Raw genomic sequence first — 21,421 nt, 5'->3', positions numbered from 1 at the left:
TACAACATTGCTCCGGGTGAGGATCGAACTCACGACCTTGAGATAGCTCTATTGAGAGGATTATGAAACTGACGCGCTGCCTACTGCGCTACCGAGGCTTCGAATTAATGGCAATAGAAGAATATCGCAACGTTAACAAAACAAGTAACAACTTTCTCAAAAAGAAACGTTGCCCCGGGTGAGGATCGAACTCACGATATCCAGATAGCTCCATTGAGAGGATTATGAGACTGACGTGCTGCCTACTGCGCTACCAAGGCTTTGAACCCAGGGCAATAGAAGAATATCGCAACGTTAACAAAACAAGTAACATTTTTCTCAAAAGGAATCGTTGCCCCGGGTGAGGATCGAACTCACGACCTTCAGATAGCTCTATTGGGAGGATTATGAGACTGACGCTCTGCCTACTGCGCTACCGAGGCTACGAACCAATGGCAATAGAAGAATATCGCAACGTTAACAAAACAAGTAACAACTTTCTCAAAAAGAAACGTTGCCCCGGGTGAGGATCGAACTCATGACCTTCAGATAGCTCCATTGAGAGGATTATGAGACTGACGTGCTGCCTACTGTGCTACCGAGGCTTTGAACCCAGGGCAATAGAAGAATATCGCAACGTTAACAAAACAAGTAACAACTTTCTCAAAAGGAATCGTTGCCCCGCGTGAGGATTGAACTCACGACCTTCAGATAACTCTATTGGGAGAATTATGAGACTGACGCGCTGCCTACTGCGCTACCGAGGCTTCCAACCAATGGCAATATAAGAATATCGCAACGTTAACAAAACAAGTAACAACTTTCTCAAAAAGAAACGTTGCCCTGGGGAGGATCGAACGCACGACCCCTAGATAGCTCCATTGAGAGGATTATGAGACTGACGCGCTGCCTACTGCGCTACCGAGGCTTCGAACCAATGGCAAAAGATGAATATCGCAACTTTAGCAAAAAAAGAAAACGGATGTTCAAAATACAACATTGCTCCGGGGTAGGATCGAACTCACGACCTTCAGATAGCTCTATTGAGAGGAGTATGAGACTGACGCGCTGCCTACTGCGCTACCGAGGCTTCGAAACCATGGCAATAGAAGAATATCGCAACGTTAACAAAACAAGTAACAACTTCCTCAAAAAGAAACGTTGCCCCGGGTGAGGATCGAACTCACGCCCTTCAGATAGCTCTATAGAGAGGATTATGAGACTGACGCGCTACCTACTGCGCTACCGAGGCTTCGAGCCAATGGCAATAGAAGAATATCGCAACGTTAATAAAACAAGTAACAACTTTCTCAAAAAGAAACGTTGCCCCGGGTGAGGATCGAACTCATGACCTTCAGATAGCTCCATTGAGAGGATTATGAGACTGACGTGCTGCCTACTGCGCTACCGAGGCTTTGAACCCAGGGCAATAGAAGAATATCGCAACGTTAACAAAACAAGTAACAACTTTCTCAAAAGGAATCGTTGCCCCGGGTGAGGATCGAACGCACGACCCCTAGATAGCTCCATTGAGAGGATTATGAGACTGACGCGCTGCCTACTGCGCTACCGAGGCTTCGAACCAATGGCAAAAGATGAATATCGCAACTTTAGCAAAAAAAGAAAACGGATGTTCAAAATACAACATTGCTCCGGGTTAGGATCGAACTCACGACCTTCAGATAGCTCTATTGAGAAGAGTATGAGACTGACGCGCTGCCTACTGCGCTACCGAGGCTTCGAAACCATGGCAATAGAAGAATATCGCAACGTTAACAAAACAAGTAACAACTTCCTCAAAAAGAAACGTTGCCCCGGGTGAGGATCGAACTCACGCCCTTCAGATAGCTCTATAGAGAGGATTATGAGACTGACGCGCTACCTACTGCGCTACCGAGGCTTCGAGCCAATGGCAATAGAAGAATATCGCAACGTTAATAAAACAAGTAACAACTTTTTCAAAAAAAAACGTAGCCACGAGTGAGGATCGAACTCACTAACTTCAAATAGCTCTATTGAGATGATAATGATTCTGACGCACTGCCTACTGCGCTACAGAGGCTTCGTAGCAATGGCAATAGATGAATATCGCAACTTTAACAAAAAAAGAAAACGCTTTTTCATAAAATACCGTTAACCCGGGTGAGGATCAAACTCACGACCTTCAGATAGCTCTATTGACAGGATTATGAGACTGACGCGCTGCCTACTGCGCTACCGAGGCTTCGAACCAACGGCAATAGAAGAATATCGCAACGTTAATAAAACAAGTAACAACGTTTTCAAAAAATAACGTAGCCACGAGTGAGGATCGAACTCACTAACTTCAAATAGATCTATTGAGATGATAATGATTCGACGCGCTGCCTACTGCGCTACAGAGGCTTCGAAGCAATGGCAATAGATGAATATCGCAACTTTAACAAAAAAAGAAAACGCTTTTTCATAAAATACCGTTAACCCGGTTGAGGATCGAACTCACGACCTCCAGATAGCTCTATTGTTAGGATTATGCGACTACCGCGCTGCCTACTGCGCTACAGAGGCTCCGAACCAATGGCAATAGATGAATATCGCAACTTTAGCAAAAAAAGAAAAAGGATGTTCAAAATACAACATTGCTCCGGGTGAGGATCGAACTCACGACCTTCAGATAGCACTATTGAGAAGATTACGAGACTGAGGCGCTGCCTACTGCGCTATCGAGGTTTCGAACCGATATCAATAGAAGAATATCGCAACGGTAACAAAACAAGGAACAATTGTTTCAAAAAATTAAGTTGCCCCGTCTGAGGTTCGAACTCACGACCTTCAGATAGCTCCATTGAGAGGATTATGAGAATGACGCGCTGCCTACTGCGCTACCGAGGCTTCGAACCAATGGCAATATAAGAATATCGCAACGTTAACAAAACAAGTAACAACTTTCTCAAAAAGAAACGTTGCCCCGGGTGAGGATCGAACTCACGGTCTCCAGATAGCTCCATTGAGAGCATTATGAGACTAACGCGCTGCCTACTGTGCTACCCAGGCTTCAAACCAATGGCAACAGAAGAATATCGCAACGTTAACAAAACAAGTAACAACTTACTTAAAAAGAAACGTTGCCCCGAGTGAGGATCGAACTCACGAAATCCAGATAGCTACATTGAGAGGATTATGAGAATGACGCGCTGCCTACTGCGCTACCGAGGCTATGAACCCAGGGCAATAGCAGAATATCGCAACGTTAACAAAACAAGTAACAACTTTCTCAAAAAGAAACGTTGCCCCGGGTGACGATCGAACTCACGAACTTCAGATAGCTCTATTGAGAGGATTATGAGACTGACTCGCTGCCTACTGCGCTACCGAGGCTTCGAACCAATGGTAATAGAAGAATATCGCAACGTTAACAAAACAAGTAACAACTTTCTCAAAAAGAAACGTTGCTCCGGGTGAGGATCGAACTCACGATATCCAGATAGCTCTATTGGGAGGATTATGAGACTGACGCGCTGCCTACTGTGCTACCGAGGCTTCGAACCAATGGCAATAGAAGAATATCGCAACGTTAACAAAACAAGTAACAACTTTCTCAAAAAGAAACGTTTCCCCGTGTGAGGATCGAACTCACGACCTCCAGATAGCTCCATTGAGAGGATTATGAGACTGACGCGCTGCCTACTGCGCGACCGAGGCTTGGAACCCAATGCAATAGAAGAATATCGCAACGTTAATAAAACAAGTAACAACTTTCTCAAAATGAAACGTTGCCCCGGGTGAGGATCGAACTCACGACCTTCAGATAGCTCTATAGAGAGGATTATGAGACTGACGCGCTGCCTACTGCGCTACCGAGGCTTCTAACTAATGGCAATAGAAGAATATCGCAACGTTAACAAAACAAGTACCAACTTTCTCAAAAAGAAACGTTGCCCTGGGTGAGGATCGAACGCATGACCCCTAGATAGCTCCATTGAGAGGATTATGAGACTGACGCGCTGCCTACTGCGGTACCGAGGCTTCGAACCAATGGCAAAAGATGAATATCGCAACTTTAGCAAAAAAAGAAAAAGGATGTTCAAAATACAACATTGCTCCGGGTGAGGATCGAACTCACGACCTTCAGATAGCACTATTGAGAAGATTACGAGACTGAGGCGCTGCCTACTGCGCTATCGAGGTTTCGAACCGATATCAATAGAAGAATATCGCAACGGTAACAAAACAAGGAACAATTGTTTCAAAAAATTAAGTTGCCCCGTCTGAGGTTCGAACTCACGACCTTCAGATAGCTCCATTGAGAGGATTATGAGAATGACGCGCTGCCTACTGCGCTACCGAGGCTTCGAACCAATGGCAATATAAGAATATCGCAACGTTAACAAAACAAGTAACAATTTTCTCAAAAAGAAACGTTGCCCCGGGTGAGGATCAAACTCACGGTCTCCAGATAGCTCCATTGAGAGCATTATGAGACTAACGCGCTGCCTACTGTGCTACCCAGGCTTCGAACCAATGGCAACAGAAGAATATCGCAACGTTAACAAAACAAGTAACAACTTTCTTAAAAAGAAACGTTGCCCCGAGTGAGGATCGAACTCACGAAATCCAGCTAGCTCCATTGAGAGGATTATGAGAATGACGCGCTGATTACTGCGCTACCGAGGCTATGAACCCAGGGCAATAGCAGAATATCGCAACGTTAACAAAACAAGTAACAACTTTCTCAAAAAGAAACGTTGCCCCGGGTGAGGATCGAACTCACGACCTTCAAATAGCTCTATTGAGAGGATTATGAGACTGACGCGCTGCCTACTGCGCTTCCGAGGCTTCGAACCAATGGTAATAGAAGAATATCGCAACGTTAACAAAACAAGTAACAACTTTCTCAAAAAGAAACGTTGCTCCGGGTGAGGATCGAACTCACGATATCCAGATAGCTCTATTGGGAGGATTATGAGACTGACGCGCTGCCTACTGCGCTACCGAGGCTTCGAACCAATGGCAATAGAAGAATATCGCAACGTTAACAAAACAAGTAACAACTTTCTCAAAAAGAAACGTTTCCCCGGGTGAGGATCGAACTCACGACCTCCAGATAGCTCCATTGAGAGGATTATGAGACTGACGCGCTGCCTACTGCGCGACCGAGGCTTGGAACCCAGGCAATAGAAGAATATCGCAACATTAACAAAACAAGTAACAACTTTCTCAAAAGGAAACGTTGCCCCGGGTGAGGATAGAACTCACGACCTTCAGATAGCTCTATAGAGAGGATTATGAGACTGACGCGCTGCCTACTGCGCTACCGAGGCTTCTAACTAAAGGCAATAGAAGAATATCGCAACGTTAACAAAACAAGTACCAACTTTCTCAAAAAGAAACGTTGCCCTGGGTGAGGATCGAACGCATGACCCCTAGATAGCTCCATTGAGAGGATTATGAGACTGACGCGCTGCCTACTGCGCTACCGAGGCTTCGAACCAATGGCAAAAGATGAATATCGCAACTTTAGCAAAAAAAGAAAAAGGATGTTCAAAATACAACATTGCTCCGGGTGAGGATCGAACTCACGACCTTCAGATAGCTCTATTGAGAGGAATATGAGACTGACGCGCTGCCTACTGCGCTACCGAGGCTTCGAAACCATGGCAATAGAAGAATATCGCAACGTTAACAAAACAAGTAACAACTTCCTCAAAAAGAAACGTTGCCCCGGGTGAGGATCGAACTCACGACCTTCAGATAGCTCTATAGAGAGGATTATGAGACTGACGCGCTACCTACTGCGCTACCGAGGCTTCGAGCCACTGGCAATAGAAGAATATCGCAACGTTAATAAAACAAGTAACAACTTTTTCAAAAAATAACATAGTCACGAGTGAGGATCGAACTCACTAACTTCAAATAGCTCTATTGAGATGATAATGATTCTGACGCGCTGCCTACTGCGTTACAGAGGCTTCGAAGCAATGGCAATAGATGAATATCGCAACTTTAACAAAAAAAGAAAACGCTTTTTCATAAAATACCGTTAACCCGGTTGAGGATCGAACTCACGACCTCCAGATAGCTCTTTTGACAGGATTATGAGACTGACGCGCTGCCTACTGCGCTACCGAGGCTTCGAACCAATGGCAACAGAAGAATATCGCAACGTTAACAAAACAAGTAACAACTTTCTTAAAAAGAAACGTTGCCCCGAGTGAGGATCGAACTCACGAAATCCAGATAGCTCCATTGAGAGGATTATGAGAATGACGCGCTGCCTACTGCGCTACCGAGGCTATGAACCCAGGGCAATAGCAGAATATCGCAACGTTAACAAAACAAGTAACAACTTTCTCAAAAAGAAACGTTTCCCCGGGTGAGGATCGAACTCACGACCTCCAGATAGCTCCATTGAGAGGATTATGAGACTGACGCGCTGCCTACTGCGCGACCGAGGCTTGGAACCCAGGGCAATAGAAGAATATCGCAACATTAACAAAACAAGTAACAACTTTCTCAAAATACAACATTGCTCCGGATGAGGATCGAACTCACGACCTTCAGATAGCTCTATTGAGAGGAATATGAGACTGACGCGCTGCCTACTGCGCTACCGAGGCTTCGAAACCATGGCAATAGAAGAATATCGCAACGTTAACAAAACAAGTAACAACTTCCTCAAAAAGAAACGTTGCCCCGGGTGAGGATCGAACTCACGACCTTCAGATAGCTCTATAGAGAGGATTATGAGACTGACGCGCTACCTACTGCGCTACCGAGGCTTCGAGCCACTGGCAATAGAAGAATATCGCAACGTTAATAAAACAAGTAACAACTTTTTCAAAAAATAACATAGTCACGAGTGAGGATCGAACTCACTAACTTCAAATAGTTCTATTGAGATGATAATGATTCTGACGCGCTGCCTACTGCGCTACAGAGGCTTCGAAGCAATGGCAATAGATGAATATCGCAACTTTAACAAAAAAAGAAAACGCTTTTTCATAAATTACCGTTAACCCGGGTGAGGATCAAACTTACGACCTTCAGATAGCTCTTTTGACAGGATTATGAGACTGACGCGCTGCCTACTGCGCTACAGAGGCTTCGAACCAATGGCAATAGAAGAATATCGTAACGTTAATAAAACAAGTAACAATTTTTTCAAAAAATAACGCAGCCACGAGTGAGGATCGAACTCACTAACTTCAAATAGCTCTATTGAGATGATAATGATTCGACGCGCTGCCTACTGCGCTACAGAGGCTTCGAAGCAATGGCAATAGATGAATATCGCAACTTTAACAAAAAAAGAAAACGCTTTTTCATAAAATACCGTTAACCCGGTTGAGGATCGAACTCACGACCTCCAGATAGCTCTATTGTTAGGATTATGCGACTGCCGCGCTGCCTACTGCGCTACAGAGGCTCCGAACCAATGGCAATAGATGAATATCGCAACTTTAGCAAAAAAAGAAAAAGGATGTTCAAAATACAACATTGCTCCGGGTGAGGATCGAACTCACGACCTTCAGATAGCACTATTGAGAAGATTACGAGACTAAGGCGCTGCCTACTGCGCTATCGAGGTTTCGAACCGATATCAATAGAAGAATATCGCAACGGTAACAAAACAAGGAACAATTGTTTCAAAAAATAAAGTTGCCCCGTCTGAGGTTCGAACTCACGACCTTCAGATAGCTCCATTGAGAGGAGTATGAGAATGACGCGCTGCCTACTGCGCTACCGAGGCTTCGAACCAATGGCAATAGAAGAATATCGCAACGTTAACAAAACAAGTAACAACTTTCTCAAAAAGAAACGTTGCCCCGGGTGAGGATCGAACTCACGGTCTCCAGATAGCTCCATTGAGAGCATTATGAGACTAACGCGCTGCCTACTGTGCTACCCAGGCTTCGAACCAATGGCAACAGAAGAATATCGCAACGTTAACAAAACAAGTAACAACTTTCTTAAAAAGAAACGTTGCCCCGAGTGAGGATCGAACTCACGAAATCCAGATAGCTCCATTGAGAGGATTATGAGAATGACGCGCTGCCTACTGCGCTACCGAGGCTATGAACCCAGGGCAATAGCAGAATATCGCAACGTTAACAAAACAAGTAACAACTTTCTCAAAAAGAAACGTTGCCCCGGGTGAGGATAGAACTCACGACCTTCAGATAGCTCTATTGGGAGGATCATGAGACTGACGCGCTGCCTACTGCGCTACCGAGGCTTCGAACCAATGGCAATAGAAGAATATCGCAACGTTAACAAAACAAGTAACAACTTTCTCAAAAAGAAACGTTTCCCCGGGTGAGGATCGAACTCACGACCTCCAGAGAGCTCCATTGAGAGGATTATGAGACTGACGCGCTGCCTACTGCGCGACCGAGGCTTGGAACCCAGGGCAATAGAAGAATATCGCAACGTTAACAAAACAAGTAACAACTTTCTCAAAAGGAAACGTTGCCCCGGGTGAGGATCGAACTCACGACCTTCAGATAGCTCTATAGAGAGGATTATGAGACTGACGTGCTGCCTACTGCGCTACCGAGGCTTTGAACCCAGAGCAATAGAAGAATATCGCAACGTTAACAAAACAAGTAACAACTTTCTCAAAAAGTAACGTTGCCCCGGGTGAGGATCGAACTCACGACCTTCAGCTAGCTCTATAGAGAGGATTATGAGACTGACGCGCTGCCTACTGCGCTACCGAGGCTTTGAACCCAGGGCAATAGAAGAATATCGCAACGTTAACAAAACAAGTAACGACTTTCTCAAAAGGAAACGTTGCCCCGGGTGAGGACCGAACTCACGACCTTCAGATAGCTCTATAGAGCGGATTATGAGACTGACGCGCTGCCTACTGCGCTACCGAGGCTTCTAACTAATGGCAATAGAAGAATATCGCAACTTTAACAAAACAAGTAACAACTTTCTCAAAAAGAAACGTTGCCCCGGGTGAGGATCGAACTCACGGTCTCCAGATAGCTCCATTGAGAGGATTATGAGACTGACGCGCTGGCTACTGCGCTACCGAGGCTATGAACCAAGGGCAATAGAAGAATATCGCAACGTTAACAAAACAAGTAACAACTTTCTCAAAAGGAAACGTTGCCCCGGGTGAGGATCGAACTCACGACCTTCAGATAGCTCTATTGAGAGGATTATGAGACTGACGCGCTGCCTACTGCGCTACCCAGGCTTCGAACCAATGACAACAGAAGAATATCGCAACGTTAACAAAAAAAGTAACAACTTTCTCAAAAAGAAACGTTGCCCCGGGTGAGGATCGAACTCACGAAATCCAGATAGCTCCATTGAGAGGACTATGAGAATGACGCGCTGCCTACTGCGCTACCGAGGCTATGAAACCAGGGCAATAGCAGAATATCGCAACGTTAACAAAACAAGTAACAACTTTCTCAAAAAGAAACGTTGCCCTGGGTGAGGATCTAACTCACGACCTTCAGATAGCTCTATTGAGAGGATTATGAGACTGACGCGCTGCCTACTGCGCTACCGAGGCTTCGAACCAATGGCAATAGAAGAATATCGCAACGTTAACAAAACAAGTAACAACTTTCTCAAAAGGAAACGTTGCCCCGGGTGAGGATCGAACTCACGACCTTCAGATAGCTCTATAGAGAGGATTATGAGACTGACGCGCTGCCTACTGCGCTACCGAGGCTTTTAACTAATGGCAATAGAAGAATATCGCAACGTTAACAAAACAAGTAACAACTTTCTAAAAAAGAAACGTTGCCCCGAGTGAGGATCGAACTCACGGTCTCCAGATAGCTCCATTGAGAGGATTATGAGACTGACGCGCTGCCTACTGCGCTACCGAGGCTTCGAACCAATGGCAATAGAAGAATATCGCAACGTTAACAAAACAAGTAACAACTTTCTCAAAAGGAAACGTTGCCTCGGGTGAGGATCGAACTCACGACCTTCAGATAGCTCTATTGAGAGTAATATGTGACTGACGTGCTGCCTTCTGCGCTAGAGAGACTTTGAACCCAGAGCAATAGAAGAATATCGCAACGTTAACAAAACAAGTAACAACTGTCTCAAAAGGAAACGTTGCCCCGGGTGAGGATCGAACTCACGACCTTCAGATAGCTCTATTGGGAGGATTATGAGACTGACGTGCTGCCTACTGCGCTACCGAGGCTTCGAATTAATAGCAATAGAAGAATATCGCAACTTTAACAAAACCAGTAACAATTTTCTCAAAAAGAAACGTTGCCCCGGGTGAGGATCGAACTCACGGTCTCCAGATAGCTCCATTGAGAGCATTATGAGACTAACGCGCTGCCTACTGTGCTAACCAGGCTTCGAACCAATGGCAACAGAAGAATATCGCAACGTTAACAAAACAAGTAACAACTTTTTCAAAAAATAACGTAGCCACGAGTGAGGATCGAACTCACTAACTTCAAATAGCTCTATTGAGATGATAATGATTCGACGCGCTGCCTACTGCGCTACAGAGGCTTCGAAGCAATGGCAATAGATGAATATCGCAACTTTAACAAAAAAAGAAAACGCTTTTTCATAAAATACCGTTAACCCGGTTGAGGATCGAACTCACGACCTCCAGATAGCTCTATTGTTAGGATTATGCGACTGCCGCGCTGCCTACTGCGCTACAGAGGCTCCGAACCAATGGCAATAGATGAATATCGCAACTTTAGCAAAAAAAGAAAAAGGATGTTCAAAATACAACATTGCTCCGGGTGAGGATCGAACTCACGACCTTCAGATAGCACTATTGAGAAGATTACGAGACTGAGGCACTGCCTACTGCGCTATCGAGGTTTCGAACCGATATCAATAGAAGAATATCGCAACGGTAACAAAACAAGGAACAATTGTTTCAAAAAATAAAGTTGCCCCGTCTGAGGTTCGAACTCACGACCTTCAGATAACTCCATTGAGAGGATTATGAGAATAACGCGCTGCCTACTGCGCTACCTAGGCTTCGAACCAATGGCAATATAAGAATATCGCAACGTTAACAAAACAAGTAACAACTTTCTCAAAAAGAAACGTTGCCCCGGGTGAGGATCGAACTCACGGTCTCCAGATAGCTCCATTGAGAGCATTATGAGACTAACGCGCTGCCTAATGTGCTACCCAGGCTTCGAACCAATGACAACAGAAGAAAATCGCAACGTTAACAAAACAAGTAACAACTTTCTTAAAAAGAAACGTTGCCCCGAGTGAGGATCGAACTCACGAAATCCAGATAGCTCCATTGAGAGGATTATGAGAATGACGCACTGCCTACTGCGCTACCGAGGCTATGAACCCAGGGCAATAGCAGAATATCGCAACGTTAACAAAACAAGTAACAATTTTCTCAAAAAGAAACGTTGCCCCGGGTGAGGATCGAACTCACGACCTTCAGATAGCTCTATTGAGAGTATTATGAGACTGACGCGCTGCCTACTGCGCTACCGAGGCTTCGAACCAATGGCAATAGAAGAATATCGCAACGTTAACAAAACAAGTAACAACTTTCTCAAAAAGAAACATTGCCCCGGGTGAGGATCGAACTCACGACCTTCAGATAGCTCTATTGAGAAGATTATGAGACTGACGCGCTGCCTACTGCGCTACCGAGGCTTCGAACCAATGGCAATAGAAGAATATCGCAACGTTCACAAAACAAGTAACAACTTTCTGAAAAGGAAACGTTGCCCTGGGTGAGGATCGAACTCACGACCTTCAGATAGCTCTATAGAGAGGATTATGAGACTGACGCGCTGCCTACTGTGCTACCGATGCTTGGAACCCAATGCAATAGAAGAATATCGCAACGTTAACAAAACAAGTAACAACTTTCTCAAAAGGAAACGTTGCCCCGGGTGAGGATCGAACTCACGACCTTCAGATAGCTCTATTGAGAGAATTATGTGACTGACGTGCTGCCTACTGCGCTAGAGAGACTTTGAACCCAGAGCAATAGAAGAATATCGCAACGTTAACAAAACCAGTAACAACTGTCTCAAAAGGTAACGTTGCCCCGGGTGAGGATAGAACTCACGACCTTCAGATAGCTCTATTGGGAGGATTATGAGACTGACGTGCTGCCTACTGCGCTACCGAGGCTTCGAACCAATAGCAATAGAAGAATATCGCAACTTGAACAAAACAAGTAACAACTTTCTCAAAAGGAAACGTTGCCCCGGGTGAGGAATGAACTCACAACCTTCAAATAGCTCTATAGAGAGGATTATGAGACTGACGTGCTGCGTACTGCGCTACCGAGGCTTTGAACCCAGAGCAATAGAAGAATATCGCAACGTTAACAAAACAAGTAACAACTTTCTCAAAAAGAAACATTGCCCCGGGTGAGGATCGAACTCACGACCTTCAGATAGCTCTATTGAGAGGATTATGAGACTGACGCGCTGCCTACTGCGCTACCGAGGCTTCGAAACAATTTCTATAGAAGAATATCTCAACGTTAACGAAACAAGTAACAACTTTTTCGAAAAATAACGTTACCCCGGGTGAGGATCGAACTAACGACCTCCAAACAGCTCTATTGAGAGGATTATGAGACTAAGGCGCTGCCTACTGTGCTACCCAGGCTTCGAACCAATGACAACAGAAGAATATCGCAACGTTAACAAAACAAGTAACAACTTTCTCAAAAAGAAACGTTGCCCCGGGTGAGGATCGAACTCACGAAATCCAGATAGCTCCATTGAAAGGACTATGAGACTGACGCGCTGCCTACTGCGCTACCGAGGCTATGAAACCAGGGCAATAGCAGAATATCGCAACGTTAACAAAACAAGTAACAACTTTCTCAAAAAGAAACGTTGCCCCGGGTGATGATCGAACTCACGACCTTCAGATAGCTCTATTGAGAGGATTATGAGACTGACGCGCTGCCTACTGCGCTACCGAGGCTTCGAACCAATGGCAATAGAAGAATATCGCAACGTTAACAAAACAAGTAACAACTTTCTGAAAAGGAAACGTTGCCCTGGGTGAGGATCGAACTCACGACCTTCAGATAGCTCTATAGAGAGGATTATGAGACTGACGCGCTGCCTACTGCGCTACCGAGGCTTTTAACTAATGGCAATAGAAGAATATCGCAACGTTAAAAAAACAAGTAACAACTTTCTAAAAAAGAAACGTTGCCCCGAGTGAGGATCGAACTCACGGTCTCCAGATAGCTCCAATTAAAGGATTATGAGACTGACGCGCTGCCTACTGCGCTACCGAGGCTTCGAACCAATGGCAATAGAAGAATATCGCAACGTTAACAAAACAAGTAACGACTTTCTCAAAAAGAAACGTTTCCCCGGGTGAGGATCGAACTCACGACCTCCAGATAGCTCTATTGAGAGGATTATGAGACTGACGCGCTGCCTACTGTGCTACCGATGCTTGGAACCCAATGCAATAGAAGAATATCGCAACGTTAACAAAACAAGTAACAACTTTCTCAAAAGGAAACGTTGCCCCGGGTGAGGATCGAACTCACGACCTTCAGATAGCTCTATTGAGAGGATTATGTGACTGACGTGCTGCCTACTGCGCTAGAGAGACTTTGAACCCAGAGCAATAGAAGAATATCGCAACGTTAACAAAACCAGTAACAACTGTCTCAAAAGGTAACGTTGCCCCGGGTGAGGATAGAACTCACGACCTTCAGATAGCTCTATTGGGAGGATTATGAGACTGACGTGCTGCCTACTGCGCTACCGAGGCTTCGAACCAATAGCAATAGAAGAATATCGCAACTTGAACAAAACAAGTAACAACTTTCTCAAAAGGAAACGTTGCCCCGGGTGAGGAATGAACTCACGACCTTCAGATAGCTCTATAGAGAGGATTATGAGACTGACGCGCTGCCTACTGCGCTACCGAGGCTTTTAACTAATGGCAATAGAAGAATATCGCAACGTTAAAAAAACAAGTAACAACTTTCTAAAAAAGAAACGTTGCCCCGAGTGAGGATCGAACTCACGGTCTCCAGATAGCTCCAATTAAAGGATTATGAGACTGACGCGCTGCCTACTGCGCTACCGAGGCTTCGAACCAATGGCAATAGAAGAATATCGCAACGTTAACAAAACAAGTAACGACTTTCTCAAAAAGAAACGTTTCCCCGGGTGAGGATCGAACTCACGACCTCCAGATAGCTCTATTGAGAGGATTATGAGACTGACGCGCTGCCTACTGTGCTACCGATGCTTGGAACCCAATTAAATAGAAGAATATCGAAACGTTAACAAAACAAGTAACAACTTTCTCAAAAGGAAACGTTGCCCCGGGTGAGGATCGAACTCACGACCTTCAGATAGCTCTATTGAGAGGATTATGTGACTGACGTGCTGCCTACTGCGCTAGAGAGACTTTGAACCCAGAGCAATAGAAGAATATCGCAACGTTAACAAAACCAGTAACAACTGTCTCAAAAGGTAACGTTGCCCCGGGTGAGGATAGAACTCACGACCTTCAGATAGCTCTATTGGGAGGATTATGAGACTGACGTGCTGCCTACTGCGCTACCGAGGCTTCGAACCAATAGCAATAGAAGAATATCGCAACTTGAACAAAACAAGTAACAACTTTCTCAAAAGGAAACGTTGCCCCGGGTGAGGAATGAACTCACAACCTTCAAATAGCTCTATAGAGAGGATTATGAGACTGACGTGCTGCGTACTGCGCTACCGAGGCTTTGAACCCAGAGCAATAGAAGAATATCGCAACGTTAACAAAACAAGTAACAACTTTCTCAAAAAGAAACGTTGCCCCGGGTGAGGATCGAACTCACGACCTTCAGCTAGCTCTATAGAGAGGATTATGAGACTGACGCGCTGCCTACTGCGCAACCGAGGCTTCTAACTAATGGCAATAGAAGAATATCGCAACGTTAACAAAACAAGTAACAATTTTCTCAAAAAGAAACGTTGCCCCGGGTGAGGATCGAACTCCCGGTCTCCAGATAGCTCCATTGAGAGGATTATGAAACTGACGCGCTGCCTACTGCGCTACCGAGGCTTTGAACCCAGGGCAATAGAAGAATATCGCAACGTTAACAAAACAAGTAACAACTTTCTCAAAAGGAAACATTGCCCCGGGTGAGGATCGAACTCACGACCTTCAGCTAGCTCTATAGAGAGGATTATGAGACTGACGCGCTGCCTACTTCGCTATCGAGGCTTCGAACCAATTTCTATAGAAGAATATCTCAACGTTAACAAAACAAGTAACAACTTTTTCGAAAAATAACGTTGCCGCGGGTGAGGATCGAACTAACGACCTCCAGATAGCTCTATTGAGAGGATTATGAGTCTAAGGCGCTGCCTACTGTGCTACCCAGTTTTCGAACCAATGGCAACAGAAGAATATCGCAACGTTAACAAAACAAGTAACAACCTTTTCAAAAAGAAACGTTGCCCCGGGTGAGGATCGAACTCACGAAATCCAGATAGCTCCATTGAGAGGATTATGAGAATGACGCGCTGCCTACTGCGCTACCGAGGCTATGAACCCAGGGCAATAGCAGAATATCGCAACGTTAACAAAACAAGTAACACCTTTCTCAAAAAGAAACGTTGCCCCGGGTGAGGATCGAACTCTCGACCTTCAGATAGCTCTAGTGAGAGGATTATGAGACTGACGCGCTGCCTACTGCGCTACCTAGGCTTCGAAGCAATGGCAATAGAAGAATATCGCAACGTTAACAAAACAAGTAACAACTTTCTCAAAAAGAAACGTTGCCCCGGGTGAGGATCGAACTCACGATATCCAGATAGCTCCATTGAGAGGATTATGAGACTGACGTGCTGCCTACTGCGCTACCGAGGCTTTGAACCCAGGGCAATAGAAAAATATCGCAACGTTAACAAAACAAGTAACAACTTTCTCAAAAGGAAACGTTGCCCCGGGTGAGGATCGAACTCACGACCTTCAGATAGCTCTATAGACAGGATTATGAGACAGACGCGCTGCCTACTGCGCTACCAAGGCTTTTAACTAATGGCAATAGAATAATATCGCAACGTTAACAAATCAAGTAACAACTTTCTAAAAAAGAAACGTTGCCCCGGGTGAGGATCGAACTCACGGTCTCCAGATAGCTCCATTGAGAGGATTATGAGACTGACGCGCTGCCTACTGCGCTACCGAGGCTTTGAACCCAGGGAAATAGAAGAATATCGCAACGTTAACAAAACAAGTAACAACTTTCTCAAAAGGAAACGTTGCCCCGGGTGAGGATCGAACTCACGACCTTCAGATAGCTCTATTGAGAGGATTATGAGACTGACGCGCTGCCTACTGCGCTACCGAGGCTTCGAACCAATTTCTATAGAAGAATATCACAACGTTAACAAAACAAGTAACAACTTTTTCGAAAAATAACGTTGCCCCGGGTGAGGATCGAACTAACGACCTCCAGATAGCTCTATTGAGAGGATTATGAGACAGACGTGCTGCCTACTGCGCTACCGAGGCTTTGAACCCAGGGCAATAGAAGAATATCGCAACTTTAACAAAACAAGTAACAACTTTCTCAAAAGGAATCGTTGCCCCGGGTAAGGATAGAACTCACGACCTTCAGATAGCTCTATTGGGAGGATTATGAGAATGACGTGCTGCCTACTGCGCTACCGAGGCTTCGAACCAATAGCAATAGAAGAATATCGCAACTTGAACAAAACAAGTAACAACTTTCTCAAAAGGAAACGTTGCCCCGGGTGAGTAATGAACTCACAACCTTCAAATAGCTCTATAGAGAGGATTATGAGACTGACGTGCTGCGTACTGCGCTACCGAGGCTTTGAACCCAGAGCAATAGAAGAATATCGCAACGTTAACAAAACAAGTAACAACTTTCTCAAAAAGAAACATTGCCCCGGGTGAGGATCGAACTCACGACCTTCAGATAGCTCTATTGAGAGGATTATGAGACTGACGCGCTGCCTACTGCGCTACCGAGGCTTCGAAACAATTTCTATTGAATAATATCTCAACGTTAACAAAACAAGTAACAACTTTTTCGAAAAATAACGTTGCCCCGGGTGAGGATCGAACTAACGACCTCCAAACAGCTCTATTGAGAGGATTATGAGACTAAGGCGCTGCCTACTGTGCTACCCAGGCTTCGAACCAATGACAACAGAAGAATATCGCAACGTTAACAAAACAAGTAACAACTTTCTCAAAAAGAAACGTTGCCCCGGGTGAGGATCGAACTCACGAAATCCAGATAGCTCCATTGAGAGGACTATGAGAATGACGCGCTGCCTACTGCGCTACCGAGGCTATGAAACCAGGGCAATAGCAGAATATCGCAACGTTAACAAAACAAGTAACAACTTTCTCAAAAAGAAACGTTGCCCCGAGTGAGGATCAAACTCACGGTCTCCAGATAGCTCCAATTAAAGGATTATGAGACTGACGCGCTGCCTACTGCGCTACCGAGGCTTCGAACAAATGGCAATAGAAGAATATCGCAACGTTAACAAAAAAAGTAACGACTTTCTCAAAAAGAAACGTTTCCCCGGGTGAGGATCGAACTCACGACCTCCAGATAGCTCTATTGAGAGGATTATGAGACTGACGCGCTGCCTACTGTGCTACCGATGCTTGGAACCCAATGCAATAGAAGAATATCGCAACGTTAACAAAACAAGTAACAACTTTCTCAAAAGGAAACGTTGCCCCGGGTGAGGATCGAACTCACGACCTTCAGATAGCTCTATTGAGAGGATTATGTGACTGACGTGCTGCCTACTGCGCTAGAGAGACTTTGAACCCAGAGCAATAGAAGAATATCGCAACGTTAACAAAACCAGTAACAACTGTCTCAAAAGGTAACGTTGCCCCGGGTGAGGATAGAACTCACGACCTTCAGATAGCTCTATTGGGAGGATTATGAGACTGACGTGCTGCCTACTGCGCTACCGAGGCTTCGAACCAATAGCAATAGAAGAATATCGCAACTTGAACAAAACAAGTAACAACTTTCTCAAAAGGAAACGTTGCCACGGGTGAGAAATGAACTCACAACCTTCAAATAGCTCTATAGAGAGGATTATGAGACTGACGTGCTGCGTACTGCGCTACCGAAGCTTTGAACCCAGGGCAATAGAAGAATATCGCAACGTTAACAAAACAAGTAACAACTTTCTCAAAAGGAAATGTTGCCCCAGGTGAGGATCGAACTCACGACCTTCAGATAGCTCTATAGAGAGGATTATGAGACTGACTCGCTGCCTACTGCGCTACCGAGGCTTCTAACTAATGGCAATAGAAGAATATCGCAACGTTAACAAAACAAGTAACAATTTTCTTAAAAAGAAACGTTGCCCCGGGTGAGGATCGAACTCCCGGTCTCCAGATAGCTCCATTGAGAGGATTATGAAACTGACGCGCTGCCTACTGCGCTACCGAGGCTTTGAACCCAGGGCAATAGAAGAATATCGCAACGTTAACAAAACAAGTAACAACTTTCTCAAAAAGAAACGTTGCCCCGGGTGAGGATCGAACTCACGACCTTCAGCTAGCTCTATAGAGAGGATTATGAGACTGACGCGCTGCCTACTGCGCTACCGAGGCTTTGAACCCAGGGCAATAGAAGAATATCGCAACGTTAACAAAACAAGTAACAACTTTCTCAAAAGGAAATGTTGCCCCGGGAGAGGATCGAACTCACGACCTTCAGATAGCTCTATAGAGAGGATTATGAGACTGACGCGCTGCCTACTGCGCTACCGAGGCTTCTAACTAATGGCAATAGAAGAATATCTCAACGTTAACAAAACAAGTAACAACTTTTTCGAAAAATAACGTTGCCGCGGGTGAGGATCGAACTAACGACCTCCAGATAGCTCTATTGAGAGGATTATGAGTCTAAGGCGCTGCCTACTGTGCTACCCAGTTTTCGAACCAATGGCAACAGAAGAATATCGCAACGTTAACAAAACAAGTAACAACCTTTTCAAAAAGAAACGTTGCCCCGGGTGAGGATCGAACTCACGAAATCCAGATAGCTCCATTGAGAGGATTATGAGAATGACGCGCTGCCTACTGCGCTACCGAGGCTATGAACCCAGGGCAATAGCAGAATATCGCAACGTTAACAAAACAAGTAACACCTTTCTCAAAAAGAAACGTTGCCCCGGGTGAGGATCGAACTCACGACCTTCAGATAGCTCTAGTGAGAGGATTATGAGACTGACGCGCTGCCTACTGCGCTACCTAGGCTTCGAAGCAATGGCAATAGAAGAATATCGCAACGTTAACAAAACAAGTAACAACTTTCTCAAAAAGAAACGTTGCCCCGGGTGAGGATCGAACTCACGATATCCAGATAGCTCCATTGAGAGGATTATGAGACTGACGTGCTGCCTACTGCGCTACCGAGGCTTTGAACCCAGGGCAATAGAAAAATATCGCAACGTTAACAAAACAAGTAACAACTTTCTCAAAAGGAAACGTTGCCCCGGGTGAGGATCGAACTCACGACCTTCAGATAGCTCTATAGACAGGATTATGAGACAGACGCGCTGCCTACTGCGCTACCAAGGCTTTTAACTAATGGCAATAGAATAATATCGCAACGTTAACAAATCAAGTAACAACTTTCTAAAAAAGAAACGTTGCCCCGGGTGAGGATCGAACTCACGGTCTCCAGATAGCTCCATTGAGAGGATTATGAGACTGACGCGCTGCCTACTGCGCTACCGAGGCTTTGAACCCAGGGAAATAGAAGAATATCGCAACGTTAACAAAACAAGTAACAACTTTCTCAAAAGGAAACGTTGCCCCGGGTGAGGATCGAACTCACGACCTTCAGATAGCTCTATTGAGAGGATTATGAGACTGACGCGCTGCCTACTGCGCTACCGAGGCTTCGAACCAATTTCTATAGAAGAATATCTCAACGTTAACAAAAGAAGTAACAACTTTTTCGAAAAATAACGTTGCCCCGGGTGAGGATCGAACTAACGACCTCCAGATAGCTCTATTGAGAGGATTATGAGACAGACGTGCTGCCTACTGCGCTACCGAGGCTTTGAACCCAGGGCAATAGAAGAATATCGCAACTTTAACAAACAAGTAACAACTTTCTCAAAAGGAATCGTTGCCCCGGGTAAGGATAGAACTCACGACCTTCAGATAGCTCTATTGGGAGGATTATGAGAATGACGTGCTGCCTACTGCGCTACCGAGGCTTCGAACCAATAGCAATAGAAGAATATCGCAACTTGAACAAAACAAGTAACAACTTTCTCAAAAGGAAACGTTGCCCCGGGTGAGTAATGAACTCACAACCTTCAAATAGCTCTATAGAGAGGATTATGAGACTGACGTGCTGCGTACTGCGCTACCGAGGCTTTGAACCCAGAGCAATAGAAGAATATCGCAACGTTAACAAAACAAGTAACAACTTTCTCAAAAAGAAACATTGCCCCGGGTGAGGATCGAACTCACGACCTTCAGATAGCTCTATTGAGAGGATTATGAGACTGACGCGCTGCCTACTGCGCTACCGAGGCTTCGAAACAATTTCTATAGAATAATATCTCAACGTTAACAAAACAAGTAACAACTTTTTCGAAAAATAACGTTGCCCCGGGTGAGGATCGAACTAACGACCTCCAAACAGCTCTATTGAGAGGATTATGAGACTAAGGCGCTGCCTACTGTGCTACCCAGGCTTCGAACCAATGACAACAGAAGAATATCGCAACGTTAACAAAACAAGTAACAACTTTCTCAAAAAGAAACGTTGCCCCGGGTGAGGATCGAACTCACGAAATCCAGATAGCTCCATTGAGAGGACTATGAGAATGACGCGCTGCCTACTGCGCTACCGAGGCTATGAAACCAGGGCAATAGCAGAATATCGCAACGTTAACAAAACAAGTAACAACTTTCTCAAAAAGAAACGTTGCCCCGAGTGAGGATCGAACTCACGGTCTCCAGATAGCTCCAATTAAAGGATTATGAGACTGACGCGCTGCCTACTGCGCTACCGAGGCTTCGAACCAATGGCAATAGAAGAATATCGCAACGTTAACAAAAAAAGTAACGACTTTCTCAAAAAGAAACGTTTCCCCGGGTGAGGATCGAACTCACGACCTCCAGATAGCTCTATTGAGAGGATTATGAGACTGACGCGCTGCCTACTGTGCTACCGATGCTTGGAACCCAATGCAATAGAAGAATATCGCAACGTTAACCAAACAAGTAACAACTTTCTCAAAAGGAAACGTTGCCCCGGGTGAGGATCGAACTCACGACCTTCAGATAGCTCTATTGAGAGGATTATGTGACTGACGTGCTGCCTACTGCGCTAGAGAGACTTTGAACCCAGAGCAATAGAAGAATATCGCAACGTTAACAAAACCAGTAACAACTGTCTCAAAAGGTAACGTTGCCCCGGGTGAGGATAGAACTCACGACCTTCAGA

The 21,421-nt window shown here is 45.1% G+C and overlaps 19 non-coding genes across 19 annotated transcripts; all 19 read right to left on the bottom strand.

Moving 5' to 3' along the window:
- Positions 1–656: 656 nt before the first annotated feature.
- Trnam-cau (transfer RNA methionine (anticodon CAU)) lies at positions 657–746 on the bottom strand. The gene is given in 2 exon segments: positions 657–692; positions 710–746. It is a non-coding gene; the product is annotated as a tRNA-Met (tRNA).
- Positions 747–1,141: 395 nt separating this feature from the next.
- Trnam-cau (transfer RNA methionine (anticodon CAU)) lies at positions 1,142–1,231 on the bottom strand. The gene is given in 2 exon segments: positions 1,142–1,177; positions 1,195–1,231. It is a non-coding gene; the product is annotated as a tRNA-Met (tRNA).
- A 558-nt stretch (positions 1,232–1,789) lies between these two features.
- Trnam-cau (transfer RNA methionine (anticodon CAU)) lies at positions 1,790–1,879 on the bottom strand. The gene is given in 2 exon segments: positions 1,790–1,825; positions 1,843–1,879. It is a non-coding gene; the product is annotated as a tRNA-Met (tRNA).
- A 1,853-nt stretch (positions 1,880–3,732) lies between these two features.
- Trnam-cau (transfer RNA methionine (anticodon CAU)) lies at positions 3,733–3,822 on the bottom strand. Its single transcript is given in 2 exon segments — positions 3,733–3,768; positions 3,786–3,822. It is a non-coding gene; the product is annotated as a tRNA-Met (tRNA).
- A 1,853-nt stretch (positions 3,823–5,675) lies between these two features.
- On the bottom strand, positions 5,676–5,765 carry Trnam-cau (transfer RNA methionine (anticodon CAU)). The gene is given in 2 exon segments: positions 5,676–5,711; positions 5,729–5,765. It is a non-coding gene; the product is annotated as a tRNA-Met (tRNA).
- An 882-nt stretch (positions 5,766–6,647) lies between these two features.
- On the bottom strand, positions 6,648–6,737 carry Trnam-cau (transfer RNA methionine (anticodon CAU)). Its single transcript is given in 2 exon segments — positions 6,648–6,683; positions 6,701–6,737. It is a non-coding gene; the product is annotated as a tRNA-Met (tRNA).
- A 1,853-nt stretch (positions 6,738–8,590) lies between these two features.
- Positions 8,591–8,680, bottom strand: Trnam-cau (transfer RNA methionine (anticodon CAU)). Its single transcript is given in 2 exon segments — positions 8,591–8,626; positions 8,644–8,680. It is a non-coding gene; the product is annotated as a tRNA-Met (tRNA).
- A 396-nt stretch (positions 8,681–9,076) lies between these two features.
- On the bottom strand, positions 9,077–9,166 carry Trnam-cau (transfer RNA methionine (anticodon CAU)). The gene is given in 2 exon segments: positions 9,077–9,112; positions 9,130–9,166. It is a non-coding gene; the product is annotated as a tRNA-Met (tRNA).
- A 396-nt stretch (positions 9,167–9,562) lies between these two features.
- Positions 9,563–9,652, bottom strand: Trnam-cau (transfer RNA methionine (anticodon CAU)). Its single transcript is given in 2 exon segments — positions 9,563–9,598; positions 9,616–9,652. It is a non-coding gene; the product is annotated as a tRNA-Met (tRNA).
- A 1,691-nt stretch (positions 9,653–11,343) lies between these two features.
- Positions 11,344–11,433, bottom strand: Trnam-cau (transfer RNA methionine (anticodon CAU)). The gene is given in 2 exon segments: positions 11,344–11,379; positions 11,397–11,433. It is a non-coding gene; the product is annotated as a tRNA-Met (tRNA).
- A 72-nt stretch (positions 11,434–11,505) lies between these two features.
- Trnam-cau (transfer RNA methionine (anticodon CAU)) lies at positions 11,506–11,595 on the bottom strand. Its single transcript is given in 2 exon segments — positions 11,506–11,541; positions 11,559–11,595. It is a non-coding gene; the product is annotated as a tRNA-Met (tRNA).
- A 720-nt stretch (positions 11,596–12,315) lies between these two features.
- Positions 12,316–12,405, bottom strand: Trnam-cau (transfer RNA methionine (anticodon CAU)). The gene is given in 2 exon segments: positions 12,316–12,351; positions 12,369–12,405. It is a non-coding gene; the product is annotated as a tRNA-Met (tRNA).
- A 3,636-nt stretch (positions 12,406–16,041) lies between these two features.
- Trnam-cau (transfer RNA methionine (anticodon CAU)) lies at positions 16,042–16,131 on the bottom strand. The gene is given in 2 exon segments: positions 16,042–16,077; positions 16,095–16,131. It is a non-coding gene; the product is annotated as a tRNA-Met (tRNA).
- A 72-nt stretch (positions 16,132–16,203) lies between these two features.
- On the bottom strand, positions 16,204–16,293 carry Trnam-cau (transfer RNA methionine (anticodon CAU)). Its single transcript is given in 2 exon segments — positions 16,204–16,239; positions 16,257–16,293. It is a non-coding gene; the product is annotated as a tRNA-Met (tRNA).
- Positions 16,294–16,851: 558 nt separating this feature from the next.
- Positions 16,852–16,941, bottom strand: Trnam-cau (transfer RNA methionine (anticodon CAU)). Its single transcript is given in 2 exon segments — positions 16,852–16,887; positions 16,905–16,941. It is a non-coding gene; the product is annotated as a tRNA-Met (tRNA).
- Positions 16,942–18,471: 1,530 nt separating this feature from the next.
- Trnam-cau (transfer RNA methionine (anticodon CAU)) lies at positions 18,472–18,561 on the bottom strand. The gene is given in 2 exon segments: positions 18,472–18,507; positions 18,525–18,561. It is a non-coding gene; the product is annotated as a tRNA-Met (tRNA).
- A 1,044-nt stretch (positions 18,562–19,605) lies between these two features.
- Positions 19,606–19,695, bottom strand: Trnam-cau (transfer RNA methionine (anticodon CAU)). Its single transcript is given in 2 exon segments — positions 19,606–19,641; positions 19,659–19,695. It is a non-coding gene; the product is annotated as a tRNA-Met (tRNA).
- A 72-nt stretch (positions 19,696–19,767) lies between these two features.
- Positions 19,768–19,857, bottom strand: Trnam-cau (transfer RNA methionine (anticodon CAU)). Its single transcript is given in 2 exon segments — positions 19,768–19,803; positions 19,821–19,857. It is a non-coding gene; the product is annotated as a tRNA-Met (tRNA).
- A 557-nt stretch (positions 19,858–20,414) lies between these two features.
- Positions 20,415–20,504, bottom strand: Trnam-cau (transfer RNA methionine (anticodon CAU)). The gene is given in 2 exon segments: positions 20,415–20,450; positions 20,468–20,504. It is a non-coding gene; the product is annotated as a tRNA-Met (tRNA).
- Positions 20,505–21,421: the final 917 nt, after the last annotated feature.

The sequence above is a fragment of the Argiope bruennichi genome, chromosome 8 (genome assembly GCF_947563725.1).
Source record: "Argiope bruennichi chromosome 8, qqArgBrue1.1, whole genome shotgun sequence".
Classification (NCBI taxonomy): domain Eukaryota; kingdom Metazoa; phylum Arthropoda; class Arachnida; order Araneae; family Araneidae; genus Argiope; species Argiope bruennichi.
Note: the sequence above shows the minus strand (reverse complement) of the source record. Positions and strands in the feature narration are given on the sequence as shown.